Source organism: Triticum aestivum, unplaced genomic scaffold (assembly GCF_018294505.1).
Source record: "Triticum aestivum cultivar Chinese Spring unplaced genomic scaffold, IWGSC CS RefSeq v2.1 scaffold115183, whole genome shotgun sequence".
Lineage (NCBI taxonomy): Eukaryota > Viridiplantae > Streptophyta > Magnoliopsida > Poales > Poaceae > Triticum > Triticum aestivum.
Window position 1 is genome coordinate 11,164 of NW_025226530.1, and position 6,979 is coordinate 18,142.

General features: G+C 48.8%; 1 long non-coding RNA gene across 2 annotated transcripts; it reads left to right on the top strand.

Moving 5' to 3' along the window:
• Positions 1–240: 240 nt before the first annotated feature.
• Positions 241–6,318, top strand: LOC123172612 (uncharacterized). 2 transcript variants are annotated; one of them, XR_006485653.1, is made up of 4 exons: positions 241–3,249; positions 3,339–3,550; positions 4,259–5,462; positions 5,613–6,318. It is a non-coding gene; the product is annotated as an uncharacterized lncRNA (long non-coding RNA). The 2 variants fall into 2 exon arrangements; XR_006485652.1 differs by having other exon boundaries at positions 241–3,550.
• The last annotated feature ends 661 nt before the right edge of the window (positions 6,319–6,979 follow it).

Genomic DNA, 6,979 nt, shown 5'->3' on the forward strand with positions numbered 1-6,979 from the left:
CACATACAAAAAGCCAAAAAATAAAACAAAGAGCGCCCTAAAACAACTAGTAAAACGCGAAGATCTCCGAAACTAAGTGTCATCATTCATGAACTTTATGAAAAGACTCCTACAACACAAGAATCTACAAACACAAGAATCTACAAACTAGACCCAAACAGGTCATCATCTTCAACCACGACATAATCGCCCCAGCGCTGCTTCCCTTTTCTTCGCACCAGTGCTAAAAAGATAAGGACACACATGTGCATCCAACACGCCTACACCAGCCTCGCCATTGTGGCTTTGAGTACCACTATATGTGTCCCTTCCAGATGAAAGAAAATTAAGATTCGGTTCCAGTGCTGATGCCACGGCAGGGCCAACCGCCCAGGCAAAGCAGGACATCCCTCCAGCACCACATAGAAAGAGGAAGAACAACAAAAATTAATCATACCGAAGAGAAAATAGAATCTCCATCTTCACACAACCACCACCCATCCGAGGACCCAACCGACCAGTGCCGGTCGACCTCCAGACACTATAGCCGCGACCTCGACGAGATCCGGGGATCCCCCACCCCACTAGCCCCTAGACGAAGGCAAGAGCTTCGTCTGACCGTGAGCGGAGTCCAAAGAATCTTATTCAAACGCGACGTCGCCGCAACAACCTTGGCAGCATCTCCCTCAAACCTAACCCTACTGCGAACCCACCCCACGCACAAATCCAAGGCCCTCCTCCCTCCCGCCACCGGCACGGCCGGCGGAGGGAGAGGGAACAGCGGCAGTGCCGGCGACACGCAAAGGAAAGCCCCGCTCGCCTCCTTTCCGCCTGTGCAGGCGATCCAATCTGAAAGGACGAGCGGCGAACACAACAAAACAATGGTATTTGACCATTGCTAGTACTCCTAGAAGAGATCATGGTGCTCCCTCGACTTGGCTTGGCTGGTCGACGAGGAGTGGCGGCTGTTCGTCTAGAACGCGCGGTAGGTTTTTGCGACGGTAAAATTATTGTATGTACGGGCAATCCAACGGCCCCGGTTTTACCAAAGTGCAATCGCTTCTCTCCAACCCTGCCGCCCGAAGGCTGCAGCCATGCGGCGGCACTACGCCGAGCTCTTCCGCCGCGCCGCCTCGCTGCCGTCTCTCTCGCTGGTGGCCTCCCTCCACGGCGCCGCACTCCGCCGAGGCGCGGTCCTCGTCCCCTCGCTCATCCATGCCTACTCCGCGTGCGGCGACCCAGCCTCCGCCCGCAGCGTGTTCGACGGATTGCCCGCACAGGAGCAGACGCTCTCCGCGCGCACCGCGCTGGCCAGCGCGATGTCCGCGCACGGCAGGTGCCGGGAGGTGCTCGGCCTGTTCCGCGGACGGGAGGGGGAGATGGACGACAAGGCGGTGACGGTGGTCCTTGCCGCGTGCGCTAGCGATGAGGATCCTCTGACGTACGGCAGCCTGCCGTTCCGTCACTGACATGTGGGCCCGTTGGGAGCCTGGTCCACATGTCAGTGGCCCAACGGCACGTAACGCACGGCAGAGGAGCGTCTTCCGTGTGCTAGGGCCGGGATGGTCAGTGAGGGGAGGGAAGTCTTCGCGAGGGTCAGGAGGCCAGCGTTGCAGCACTACACGTGCATGGTGGAGATGCTCGGACGTGCTGGGGAGGTCGAGGAGGCAGAGGGGCTGCTCGCGCGGATGGAGGCACGGCCAGACAGGATCATCTGCACGGTGCTGCTCGCTGCGTGCCGGGCGCATGGCCGTGTCGATGTGGCTGAGAGAGTGGCTAGGTTGATGAGCGAGTATGGCATTGTGTGAATTTTGGCATATTGATCTGTTGACAAACTGGCCATTGTGTGAGGCTGTTAGCCAAGACCAGTGATCAAAACCATTGTGATATGGAGCTGATAACACATAGTTTGATTGACGGCAATGGTGGTTCATGAAGTTCATGCAGTAATGCAGTATACAACACAAGCACCTGGCCGGTGAGATCTGAATTTTGTAGAAGTCTATGCTGCAGTGGACGGACCACATGAGCGCCAGCACACTTCACTGCTTGAACCTGTATGGAAGCACAGTTCGAAGGCACCTATCAGATTGCTATAAAATGGGTAACGCCGGTACTATAGACCATCTGTAGTGGAATGCCCGTCAGTTTTCTCAGTTGCTGACTGTCTAAGCTCTCTGAGTAGCTTGATGATGGGCGTACATTTCTCATTTCTGGACTGTAAGTTGTCAAGCTTAATGGAGCCTGGCAGCCCGTAATGCAACACAAAGAGAAGTCGCCAAAGTTAATAGCCGAACTTGTCAATATTGTTAATAGCCGTAACTGTCAATCTTGACTTCTTGAGTGAATTGTTGAGGAGCAGTTTCGATCAAACTGTCAATCTTGACTTCTTGAGTGAATTGTTGAGGAGCAGTTTCGATCAAATTTTGTTGAAGCTGGATGTGGTGGGAACTATCAAAATACAGGAAGTCTGCTCCAAGAACCTGTTGTGAGATCTTCTAGGATTCAGTTTTCGGATACTTCATAGTTCTGGCATTCTCTCACGGTGGAAACTGTACCTCCTGCTATGTTTCAATTTACTGAGCATAGATCATCTGTTTTAAATGGTTAGTCCCTTCACTATTGTGTCCACTGTCACAGCAATCAACGGATCTTATTCTGGACATATGTGCAATGACGCTTGAGCAAATCAGCTCTCTGATATAAATACTCACGTTGACGCAAAACGTCCATCTCGCATGCGACACATGGGTGCGAGGGAATGCGGAGTTGGGTATTGCTGGTAAGAGACAGAACAAGTGCAACCTGGTTGGGAAACTAGCAGGAGAGATGAGGAAGCGGTTGTTCTGGTCACGAGCACAGCTGAGCTCGTTATCTGGGCAGCTCGGCTCTTCATTGGGATGCGGTGCATTCAATTCCTGTGCCAGTGCGTTGATCGTTTTTAAAGGAGGAAATGTGGAAATACAGTAGATGGGTACGACGTACGTAGGTCTAGTTACGGAGCGGACGTTTGCTGCCGTGATGGATCTAAAGGAGAGCCGTGGCTCGTGACATCAGTCCCGTCCTGATCCGTGGATCAGGATGCATGCTTTCCAGTAGGGCGGTAGTAGAGTAGTAAATGAGGGATGGCACCAAGACGGAGTTGCCTCCAATCTCTACCTGCCCTGTTTGTGCACTGTAGCTTGCGGCTAGCTGAGCGGCGGAGTTCATCCTGCAAGAATACACAGCTGGCAGCGCAAAAATGGAGTTCCTGATGCAACCAATTAGGAGGTAGTCCCGTGTGCAGCTTTCAGCCGAGTACATCTTTTTTTGGAGTTTGCATGAAATCTATATAATATTTCAAGATTTGGGCAATCCAGGACCACGTTGCTGGATGAGGTTAATGACAACAAGGTTCCAATGGAGCCACTGCACTACCATGCGGTGGCAACTGTTGCTGATCAGTTGTCACCCATGGCGGCAACGAGTGCTGGCGGGCAGATCTGTGCGGCAGAGGGGGCGGCGGTCACGGAAGCAGATGGTGAAGCGCAAGCAAAGTAGATATGCAATTTGAAATCGTGTGCCTAGATAGGTAGTTGGCTGGGCTAGCTCGACATGCATTTGAAACAATTGCTCTTCAGTTTCAGAAGGGACTGGCTGAGGACAAATGCGGTTAACAAACAAAAATAAAATTAAAAACTGTAATAGAGGATATAACAAATGTAGATAAAGCCTGTCAATCTACTCCTGGAATGGTTGGTAGACACAGCATCTCATGTGTAATAGAAATCAGCTGGGGAAAACTATACTAAGCTGTACAGCATAGTAGTACTGAAGACAGTTTCTCAATTATGAGTGTAGTTTTAGTGTGTTTTAACCATAGTAAAAATCTACTTGCAGTGACATCAGTGGGCATGATTTTCAATGAGATACAAGAGCTAAGAGCAAAATTAATCTCAAATGCAGAGTGGACACAGTATGATCTGAAAACACGATATGTGATGGAATTAGACAGTTTGAAAAAGCAATTTAGTTTGGTTTGTGTCCTGTTCTGATGAATATAAGGCAGTGAAGTCATTCCTGAATTTTAGTGTAAAGATAGAGCATAATAGAAAAAATAAAAAATTAGTCCCAAGAGGATATTTGCCCGCCTGGGGGTGTATGTTTATCTGTTTTCATGGGAAAATGATTAGATCAGAGGAACATTGCTAAAAATCTGCTCACTGGATTAAAACTGGTTGCTTTTGATTCGATATGTTTGGCAGCCTATAGGTGCTGATAATAATAATACTGTCTGCAGGGTGAGGATCGGAGCTGCCGCTCCCGGTAGGACGCCTTGTCCTAGTCGCACGAGCGCCCTTGAGAAGGCAATATGTGGTTTTGCGGAGAATCCAGGGAATGTGATTGTGTCTGCATCGGGTACATTGAAGGAAATCTTTTCTTGTACTGCATAGCTTTATACATTGTCGTACCAGACCTGCGAGTTTTATGGATAGGCATGTCTTTGAGAACAATAATATCATCACAGTTCTGTCCATACATATTTATCGTTCATTCTTCTGAAATTATGTGGACAATATCAGCATTTTTATTACTTTACCGTCATATCTCATTAATTGATATAGTTCAGGTCCACACTGTGTTCACTGCTTTTATATCACGGACAGATTATCTAAGAATTTAGAAGTGATTTTCTTTTCACATAATGTAAGTTACTGTTGCACATGCTTTATTCACTTCATGATCTTGCAGTCTGAATACCAATTGATAGTGATAATGCTCGTACTTCTAAAAAACCGTGGTTGAATAAGGAGGGATTGCACTTGCCTGGTTGTACGGTGCCATTCAGTTATCAGTAGTCTAGCACATCATTTGTGAAGCATGAAAGGCATGAATCAATTCTTTTCCAGGATTCTGGCTTTGTTGACTGAAGTGGGTATTGTTAGGATCCAGAGCGGTTAAATTCAGGAACTGTGATTGTTAATTATGTAGTCTTATTTGTGATTTACCTGTAACTACAGTGCTAATTCTACATCTCTGAGTCTTATTTGACTCTTGTTTATTGGTATTTGATAGATGAGCAGGATAGGAAAGGTTAATATCGGAAGTGCTGTTCTGCGCCTGGGTGCATACACACCCGAGCTGAACAGTAGTAAATTTAGAAAAAAAGATAGGAATAAATAAACTTTGATTTTTTATTGCATTCTATATATAGAATTGTCCAAATTCTTCTGAAGCATCCAGATACCATTGCCAAACCAAACATCAGGATGTGGTTTGACCTGATGGATGATTGCTGTGCTCACCATGCCATTGGATGTAGGAATTTATGGGATGGAAACTTTGAGATCATTATGAACTTTGCCAGGATACCCTTTTTGTAATGGGATTTTTTTGGATTCATAATCTCTGTTTGTTCTTTTGCACATGGCGGGAGCGGCCTGTTTCAGTCTTGGATTACTAATGCGTGCTGAGTTGCTGCTGCCTTTTGATCAGATTGTAAGGTAGGGCCATGAATTTTTTTGAAATTCAGAATCTTTCGCTTACGGGTAGTGTTTAGTTAAAAGGCAGCTCTCGCTGGAGATTTTTTCCCTGTGCTGCGGCCTTTGGGAGTTACTCATCAGATCACTAAACTGAGCACTTTTTCTGTGAAGTGTAAACTCAAACAGGTGGCGGAAGCCTGTGTTGCTGCCTTTGGGACAAGTGGAAGCATCACTGCCTTTTCATGTACAACCACGAGTATGTTGTGGCTGCCGGAGCAGCTCTCCCCTGTGCCAGACATTTGCTTCGCCGGTGCCGACAGACAGATGGAGACGATGGATGAAGGAGCAACCGGTGGCTGGCAGCCAAGGCAAAGGCAAGGCAAGGAGGACCTTCCAGCTGCATCCTCGGAGGAAATACTGACCGTGAACTCATCCGTCATGGCGTTCTCCTGATCCGTGGAATGTACCGGATGGATTCCGATCCCCGTGCCCGTCGCAGGTGCCGTTTGCTCGACGGCTGTCCACGGCCGTTGCTTTCGGTTTGCCGACTGGGGCTGGAGTGCAGGGCGTGCAAAGGTCCAAACTGAGCGCTGCCGTGCCAAGCTACGGTTAGCGTTGCTTTCACCCTTGGTCTCTTCTCCGTGTTTATCTGATTGCGCTGCAATGCCGCATGCATCCGGTGTTTGTCTACTTCCGTGTCTTTCTTTTGCTGGCTGTCGACAAGTCGTGTATTTTCCCTTTTGGAACTGAAGTCGATCTACCTTGCACGCAAGGAGCGCGGAATTCAGTCTATATTTTCTTGATTTTCCTGATATAGTATTTGAACAGTGTTCAACACTATGTTTCTTAGCAAAATACTTACTACCTCGTTATATTATGGGACGGAGGAGTAATAAGTAGTAGAACTTATAATTTGGTGATTTCGTGCAGACATCTATGGGAGATTCCACAAAATCCTCGATTTTCACATTGCAAACTCATCCACGCTTTTCCTCGTCCACGCTTTCAAGATTTACATTCGACAAATGGTTGGAAGCAAAATATTCTACTACGAATGCTGCCATCAAAATTCAACTATAAAAAACGTCAATGTATACCTAACATAAACCAGCACAGCGTCAGCAAGTACTGTACGTCAGTACACTTGTACGTGCGCCGACGTGGTAATTAGGAGAAAAAAAGGTTGGAAAATTCGGCACCGTCGATCTCCTGCCATCTCGATCTGAGCCGTCGGCTCGCCGTCCCGCAGATGGCACAAGCGTAGCCGCGCAACCTCGTCTCTCCTCTCTCCTCCACTTCCGTTACCACTCCTCCACCAGACCGGGTCCACGCCGCCGGGCCCGCGAAATCTCCTCCTCCCCTTCCTTCTCCCCTCGGACCCCTCCCCCATCCTTCCGCCCCACCTCACACCACCGCCTCCGCCTCCTCTTCCGCCACCGCCACCGCCACCGCCACCACCACCAGCAAAACCCTACAGCACGGACCCGGCCGAGCCATATGGCTAGCTTCGGCGTCGACACGCGTCCCGCCGCGGCGGG